The sequence below is a fragment of the Leuresthes tenuis genome, unplaced genomic scaffold (assembly GCF_036924035.1).
Source record: "Leuresthes tenuis unplaced genomic scaffold, fLeuTen1.0.hap1 SCAF_18, whole genome shotgun sequence".
Lineage (NCBI taxonomy): Eukaryota > Metazoa > Chordata > Actinopteri > Atheriniformes > Atherinopsidae > Leuresthes > Leuresthes tenuis.
Window position 1 is genome coordinate 14,703,064 of NW_027325372.1, and position 9,206 is coordinate 14,712,269.

The window sequence follows — 9,206 nt, forward strand, 5'->3', positions numbered from 1 at the left end:
CCTACGCAGTGTGACATCAACACAAACTCTTATAAGCAGCTGATACAGTCGAGCGGACCCTAATGCCCACTTTACAGCTGGGGCATCTGTACGAACTACAGGCCTCCAAGACATCTCAAACCTCTCACAGAGCTATGGAAAGATACACTTGTTGGTCCGAGAGGCCGTCTAGCCTTCCATCGAGCAAGGTCAGAAGGCTCCGAGCCTGAGAGGCTCTTAGCTGGGAGATCCAAAATACCACAAACACAGACGTACACTGTTACAGAGCCGCTAACCTCTCACACACTATTTACTGAGCTCTGCAGCAGCACCACGGCTGGAATGCAGCAGCTAGAGCAAGCACACAGAGGGATCCATATCAGATTCTGGGTCATCCAAGGCTGCTTCACACTACATAAAAACTCACCCCTGGATGCTCAAATGGATTTGTGCTCTGGGTGGACATGGCATTTGTGATTATGCCTTTTGCAACTGCTAAGAGATCACAGTTTGTAGTAAGATAAGTATGTTTTTCAATTGGTTTTCCTTAAATATAGTTTTTCTGTGTTCATGTCAAAGACTCGCCTGGCTCTGAATGAGGCCTGAAGCAAACTGAAGAGCAGAACATGGCAGCGGTACCTAGGAGATCTCTTCTCACCTACCAATGTCTGCTCGGCTGTCTAGCACCTTCCCATCGCACCTTTAGTACCTACAAACTGTTTTAATTAACTTCTTACCACAGGGAGCAATTATGCAAGGCAACATTCATCTAATTTGAAACTGCAAATGAATCTTCCCTCAAGCTACAAAGTGACAAGAGCCAGTGTATACTGCAAGTGAGGATACCAGGAGATTAGCATGGTAAGGCTCAGTTTCTTCTCCTGAAAGATATTCTCTGTGGCTGCAGAAAAGACATGATGATGTCAACTTTATGAAACCTTTAGTCATCATTTTTAACACTGCAATCCGGCTTTGCGATGAAAATAAGGGGAAATTAGTTCATTAAGATGGACAGATAGCAGGCTGGGCATACATCAAGGAGAAAACAATTTACATACCTCCAATTCCCTCCGGGAGCAACAAGACAGAGAGAGAAAGCGGAAAGGAGGGAGGGGGGGGGGTGCAATAAAGGGATGAGCAAATGAGAAAAGAGTGCCAGAAATGGGGATAGAAAGTGGTGAAACTGATGGGGACAGTACATTAAGAGAGATTACTAATGAGAGAAAGATAACGGAGGGCTGTCGGATGAGAGGAGTAAGAAATTGGCAAGGTTGCACAGGCGGTGGTGAGAGGATGCCAAACAGTAGGCAGTGTCAAACAGATACGCACCATGATCTAACATGTGTTGCTGCTCATTAGGCAAAGACAGGCACAAATCTTCCCCCCAAAAACTATGCCACCACTCCGTCTCCACCTCTTTCCACCAGTCAGATTTGGTGGATTATACTCGAGTGTCGAAAACAAAAGTCCCATCCATCTATTTGGCCTATAACATATGGTGCAATTTGAGGCTGCTGTAGTTCATATTTCTGTTTTTTCTTTGACTCTTGTGCTGCAACACCCCATTTACACTGCTGGATATTAGGACCCCTAAGAGGTAAAGAAATATTTATTTGGGCAAGCCAGCTAACAAGAAACAGGGCTTTGCTATGGCTAATAAACCTTGTTTTTGCATGGGCGAGCATTCTTTTTGACATATAGTTCCCTCAGGTGGCTGTTAAACTGAAACAAGATTCCTCTGGCACACTTCACTCTTGAAGTTGGACAGCTACCGGCCGGAGCTGAGCACACAGTAAACTTCACATACCTGTTCTCTGGGAGAATGAGCTTCAGGAAGAGGCTGTTTCACCAGAACGAACACTTGAGTCGCATTTTAAACCAAACATCAGTCTCTAAACCACGGTCAGCCATAATCACAGTCACATGTATCCCAAACCTTTGCACTGAGGTACAGTTTTACCAAACCTAACCACATTCCACAAAAGGCACAACTTAAAAAAATACATCTAACGTAACACAACCACCAAGGACAGGAAAAGGGGAAAAAAGAATTTGCTGAAATGTTTTTCTTTCATTGTTTTGCGTTGTTTTTTTGTTTTTTTTAATGCTGTGATTTCTGTCAACAAAACCAGCACCAAAAAAAGTTGGAACACAGCAAAGCAACATGTTGAAAGTGAGACATTTTACTGTTTAACAAAAACTGCAGGAAGAACATACTGCAACTCATTGGGTTAACTGCCAATAGGTCAGTAAGATAAACTGGCACCTTAGAGAGGAAGAGTCTCTCAGAAGTAAAGATAGGCACAGGTTGAGTGATCTGCACAAAAGTGCTTCGCAAACTGTGGAGCAATTCAGTATAATGTCCTACTAGGTAATATGGTGGCGACTATATACTCCATTATTTACAGTTTATAATATCAGCAAAAGATTCAGAGAATCTTGAGATGTCTCAAAATAACTCAACTGACTGCCTGTAATCCCCGCAGGCATCACTGTATTAAAAACAGATGACTGTGTCATGAAAATGCCTGTATAGGCTCAGTAATAAATTGAGAAATCATTGTCTGTGAACACAGTTAATAGAGTCATCAACAAGTACAGGTTAAAGCTCGATCATGCAAAGCAGAAGCCATATGAGAACATGATCCTGAAGCACAGCCATCTTCTCTGGGCCAAAGCTCATTTGGACTGAGGCAATGTGGAAAACTGTTCTGTGGTCAGATTAATCACAATTTGAATTTTTTTTCAAAGTCATACAGGCCGTGTCCTCTGGTTTAAAGAGGAGAGGGGGCATCTGGCTTTTTATCAGCACTCAGGCTCCAAAGCCAGCATCTCTGACGGTATAGGGATGCATTAGTGTCTATGGAATTAGCAACTTAGCATTTCAGAAAAGCACCATTAATACTGAAAGGTAAATAAGGTTTAAGAGCAAAATGTGCTCCCATCCAGCTCCCTTTTGTCAAGGAAGGCCTTGTACATTTCAGCAAGATAATGCTAAACCACATTAGAACACTATTAGAACAACGTGGCTCTGTAGCAGAAGAGACCAGGCGCCGGACCCGCCTGCCTGCAGTCCAAACCTTTCACCACCTGAAATCCAAAACACGCAGCTAGACTCCTACATTAGACTCAAATGGGACAAGATTCTTCACCAGCAATTGGTCTCCACAGTTCCCAGATGTTTACGAACTGTCGTTAAAGGAGGAGGGAATCCTCAGCAGTAAACATGGCTCCATACCACCTTTTCTGAGATGATTTGCTGCCATGATTTCAGATGAACTAACATTTTGCATGAACTCTCAACATTTGATATGTTCCCTATGGTCTAATGTGTATAAAATATGGGCGTATTAGATTTGCTTTTCATTGCATGCTAATTTTATTTACATTTCACACAGCATCCCCACTTTTTTAGAGTTCAACCAACCAGGCTTTCTTTTTGTTAGTCGGCTCCACAAAACCTAAAACTCCCGTCAGACACAATGAGTTTCACAGCAAAGGTTCTCAAGCCTTTGCTAAGCCAAAGTTTTCCTTCTCAGACTCTGTGTGTGCTCTCATAAAATGGGGGAACTTGGAGTGTCACTCCTTTCCATTTGTCTTTGCTATGATGGAGAGTTTTTAAGAATAAAAAAAGCAAAATGACTACAGCTAAATTCAACGCTGCGAGCGAGGCAGGAAAATGCTGACCTGACAAATTTGAATTTTCATTTCACCATTCAACGCACTTAGAGAGTCTCCCAAATGTCTGACGTGACAGCGGCACGTATAATAAATTCAAACATGATATTCAAGAAGTTCATTATGTCCCATAATTGAAAGATATATGGAGTGTTTAAGTGTGTTGGCTAAATCAATGTGTAACTAAAAACCTATTAAGTTAGCAGTCTGTCTTTCAGCAGGTGCAGTGTTAGCGGTGTGGAACACATATCTGCAACCAGGACCAAGCATGAAAACATCTATATTCCTGTGGCAACATGACAACTACACTTTGTGCTAAACTAATCGGCTTTTCGCCTAATTAAAAGCAACACAGGCAAACCCCAAATATGACACATGCCCACAGCTGTTGGATGCCAGTGGCACAACCAGCATAAAGCAGGAAGACATGACCAGGCACAATTTCAGATTAAGGAGCTAAAATACAACAGCGAGCAAAGAAATACAGTTTCAAAATAAAACTGATGATCTTATTCGGATATAACAAGCAAACTCAGCTTGCATGTAGCCAAACTGAAACGGCTGTTCACTTTTAGATCGAAATATTTTCAGAAACTATTGAAAAATGTGCGAGAGGTTAACAAGATTTCTGAGCTCCAAATCACACTGACAATGCTCCTAATGTATGACCAAATCTTTTTCTTTTCCCACCACAGATTAACTCTCCCTGCAGGTTTACCCTCATCGGCAGCTGCTTTGGTTTCAGCAGCAGCATTAACAGGAGGCGAAGGAAAAGAAGTTTAGACCCCGAGTTTCATACATGCAGCAGGTATTTAAAAAGGTGACCTGAGTAATGGCGGGTGCGTGCACGCCTAGCTACGCCCCTGCCACCACATTTCCGAAACAACGTTTTCATTTAGTCAACATGACTAGAAGTCATATTTAAAACCCGTGGAAACACCTGATGCGGATATTTGTAAAAGAAGGAAGTGAAAAAGCATGACTGAAACGGCAGATCTTTGTCTCGACTATCATGGAAGAAAGAGGGGACTTTGACTCTCCTCTCGGGCCCGCGGTGTGGCCAGTGCGCGGGGCTTCAGTTGCACACTGGGAACCATTAAAGCGGCTCTTTAATTAGCAGTGGGGCTTAGCAGAGGCATCTAGGCTATATGCGCATCTCTACTTCTTCTGCCAGGCGAACAGCGTCGCACTTCGGCAAACAAGCCGGGAAGCGGCAACACGCATAATCAGCTGCGCGCGCGCACACAAACACACATATACATACATACAACTCGAAGCGTTACTGTGCACTTGTTTCAGGATCCAGAACTAACCAGGCACGCATTCGCCGCCGCCACTTTCACGCATTCGCCGCAGTTCGGTGTGCATCTGTGCACGCGGGCGGGCTGGAACGGAGCGGCGACGCGTCCCTCAGAACATGTCTGTCAATGAAAGGAGCAGCGCCCAAAGCAGCCACTTCAAAAAGTAACGACAGGAGACGGAGGCTGGAGGGAAAGGACGCGATAGGGAAACCGCACAATTCCGCTACAATGTAACCGACAAGGCAAAGCGAGAAGAATCCCCCCCCCCCTAAAAAAAAACAAAACGCCGCAAATCCCCAACATTTCACACCAGAACACAAGCGACGGTGAAGCCGAATTTCTGCAAAAGAGGGGAAACACGCTTCAACAAACCTGTCGAGGCGAGGGCACTTCTTCCACAGCGGCGTTGATGTCCGGAGTTTGTGCGTGTGTGCGCGCGCGCGCGTCTGTGTTGTGATTGTGCGCGTCACTCATTGGTGTTTTCTCCCACCCCGTCTCTCCTCTGCCGTAGAGATAGTGCTGATGTTTCCACTTCCTCCTTTCTTCTGCCGTCTGCTGGCTGCCTCGGTGATGCCAGACAGTTAGATGCATGAAAGCGTGGAGAGAAAGGTTCCATCCGAGCAAAAGGAAAGCGGCTGAACAGCTCTGAAGTTCACTCAACAACTTGGCTCCGTCCTGACTCGTGTTTAATTGGGAACGCAGGCTATTGTAAATGCGTGGAATGACCTTTTCTCATTTATTTGACAGTTAAAGGGGGTAGAAGCGTTTGGATATTGGTGTTGTGTCATCTGCCTGATGAAAAACATGCTTAAAGTCGGTGTTTACATTTTACCAAAGGTAAGAACAGAGGTAACAATAGCAACATAAAACCCCCAAACATGTACCAGCTGTTAAAAAAACTGCTGCAAAAAGAAATCATAGCACGAAAGAAGGAAAGCATAACAGCATTTTGCAAACAGTAAACACAACATGGAACCAACACTACATTTAGGAAAACTTTCGAGGAAAACGACAAAAAAAACCTCAAACACACCAGAAGTTTACGGCTAAAAAAAAAGGATACCCAAAACGCGTTTTTTTAAGAAAACGTAGCCTGAGAACATTTGTCATCTGTCCCCGGAACGTCGGCTTTGGGTTTTGTGAAGCGACGTTCACCACGTGCTCGGAGCTCCGCTGCGCCGCTTCTGCACGTTTTCAGACTGTTTCAATCGATGTGCGTTTGTTTCAGGTGACAGAGTGGACCTGAAACGAATGAATACGCGAACTGTCGACAGTCGTCTCTAAACGCAGGATCTGGGGCCCTTTTGAGTTAAGTGACAGTATAAAAAAAAAAAATTAAATGACGCCTGTCTCACCAAAAAGACCCCGTGACAGATTATATCTGTGCAAAGTACCCCGAAACTGAACCACCAACAAACGAAGCTTTTCTACTTGCAGACTTGCAGGGGAGAAAAGGCAAACGCGGACAATGGCTTCAATAATTCATGATTATTGAGCGCTGTCTGCCCTCCTGTTTGCAGGCTGGGATTGTGACCTTCTACTGTTACTTTGGAACCTGAACATTCCTGACATAGCTGAACTACTGTATTCATTACAAGTTAACCTCCATTTCTGGGCCAGGTGAGTCCGCTTGCCTTTGATTTAGTCAGCAATTTACCTGCAGTTTTCCATATTAAACCTCGCGTGCGTCTTTGTGAGTTGAAGAGAAGCGGTGCGTGGCACCACAGTGCCGCCGCTCAGCCTGAGCAGGAGGAGGAGGATTACGCAGGAGCCCTGTTCATCCTGCTGAACAATCTGATGCGACACACCCAGCAGAGACGTCTCAGTCCCTCTCTCTGTTTGTTTTGCACGGGATGCAAAGCTCCGCTTACTCAAATGACAGCCTGCGGTCCTCAGCCAAACTGCTATTTTGACTGTTCAAACACGGGCTGTGAGCGGCACCGATGAAAGATGGGATGGGAAGAGGAGAGGTGGGTATTTCAGTTTTTTTTTTTTTCTCCAGACGACACTGGATCGTCTCCTGGAGCTCGTAGAGTTTCAAGTCAATTAAGAAACCGTGAATGGCAGCATTTGACTTGTGGATTAAGCGTCAGCGTTTCAAAGAGAGACGCGTTGATTCTCTCTTTAATTAAAGGCAACCGTTAAACGAACAGAGCCGTTCTTCAAAACTAAATCTCTGAGCTCACCAAAAGGCTTTGAAAAGGCAGATGAGCAGTTTCAAGCCAGTTTATACAGCCAATAATGTATCTATAATTCAGCATAAAGGCTGAGGCAGGCTTGTTTCTGTTTATCTTTTAAGGTAAGTACTGCACTGGTTGCATTTTCTGCACAGATTTCTGTAAATCCCTTTGATTTGAATACAAATCCTGCTGTGCGAAGACTGAATCTTGATCCATCTGCTGGATCCACGGGTCTTCACAGAGTGATGCCTCTGTCCTGTTTGTCAAAAAGATCCTATCAATACCTGCTTGATTGCATTTGGCATTGATTTTGTTCTCTCTTTAGTTTCAGATAAAAAAAGAACGTGTTTCGGAACGTGTTTGAAAGTAAAATAAAGTTCGAGGTCCCATTTGCACACGAAGTCGAAGAAAATCATATCTGATATCACCAAGGCTTTGATCCACAGACTTTGATGTGGGCACAGATGCTTTATTCCTCTCCACGCCCTCACCGCAGCCACCTTCACTTCCTGATTGTTGTCTATTTCTGCCTTTAATCTGGCCTCCAGCATGTGGAATGCAGCTCAGTCAAATTATTACCAGGCAACCCCATTTGCTCACTTGTTATCTCATCCCTTTTCACCCTGCTTACTCTGTTGAGTGTCGTTTTCCTCCCGCACAACGCAACAGGGATGAGTTTGGCAGAATCCGGGCACACAGTGCGCTCATATATGCCATCCTGTCAGCAATGATGTTAACCATAAATGACAGCGTGCCAGTTCTGTCATCAGCCAGACTCGTCCACGCCATGAGGGAAGCCCCACCAGGTTTGTATTCGTTTCATCAGTAGTAAGAACTTTCTTCCAAAAGTCCATCATTTTGCATGTTCTACTTTTTAGGCTTCTTGGAAATTGCCATCATGGTACATTTTTCTTCCTTTTTCTTATGATTTCCCACTCATTCGAAGCCACATGCATGTGCATTGCTGTTTTCTGGATATCTTTCGAACTACATAAATCCTTCTCAAGCCTCATTGGAACCTTCATTTGCATGCTTATCGCTTTCCTTACACAAATATGACACAATGTGCCGAATCAGAGCCTAAAGAACTAAACGTGGTGTAACTGTCCAGATTCTGACAGCCTCCACTGTGTGCCGAAGCTCAAACACAATCAAGACTTTAAGTCTGACCTGTTCCTTGTCCAAAATGACAGAGAGCCTCAATAAAAAAAAGACGCAGCTGACCGCATTTTCTCTACGTAGCACTGCCTCCCCCCGAGCTGCTTCTGTGACTGAATCTCATCCAAGATTCATTGTGCAACTGGACCGTTTCACCTAAGTTGATTTATCTTAGCTTGGAGGCCCGAGCACTAGAGAAAGGATGGACAGCCGCCACATAAAGCGCGTGAATGAGGAGAGGAGCGAGATGAGAGGAGAAACTCAAACTATGTGCTCTGAATCGGCAAGAAAACCGGTCTCCTGGCTGAATTATCTGCTACGCTCAGATGGAACTCACACAGATGCATGTTTACTTCCCACAGCCGTTTGAACTATTCCGAAGGCCCCAGACTAAAATCTTAATGGAAATCTGGTTTGCCGTTCCCTGTGGGGCCGCTATAATTGACGCTCTATCAGGGTCATTAGGAAGAGGGAATGTTTCCAGTCCGTATCCACAGGGATACATGTTGTTCGCCAGGGGGAGAAGCATTAGCTTTCCTCAAATGTGCCCTACAGGGCTAATCCTGGTTCACGCAGCTATAGGCGAGCTGCTGGTCTCCCAATTTTTTTACGTGACACGCTATTGTTGGAGAACACAATTCGATGAGTAGTCAGTGGAGAACTGCTCCACAGCAGCATGATGATAACAGATGAGGAAATAACCTTAAAGAGCCAAGGGAATATTCCCAGAACTGCATGAAGAGATGATCAAAACTAAAATGCTACTTCTTGCTCTCATCACCTCCCCCATCCCCATAATGTGTGTTCTTTCATAGTATAAATATCTGAAATGTTTTGCTGCACCATCTTCATGAAATTAAGTCACCCTAAACATGAAATGTGAGAAATTAAATGAGGCCAAAGTGATAAA

At 44.4% G+C, this 9,206-nt stretch overlaps 1 protein-coding gene across 1 annotated transcript in view; it reads right to left on the minus strand.

The window, feature by feature from the left end:
- elmo1 (engulfment and cell motility 1 (ced-12 homolog, C. elegans)) overlaps positions 1-5,524 on the minus strand; it is an 88,911-nt gene extending 83,387 nt beyond the window's left edge. Inside the window, exon 1 of the mRNA XM_072369818.1 lies at positions 5,331-5,524. The gene's annotated coding sequence lies outside the window, so the exon portion shown is untranslated. The remainder of the gene's footprint in view (positions 1-5,330) is intronic.
- Positions 5,525-9,206: the final 3,682 nt, after the last annotated feature.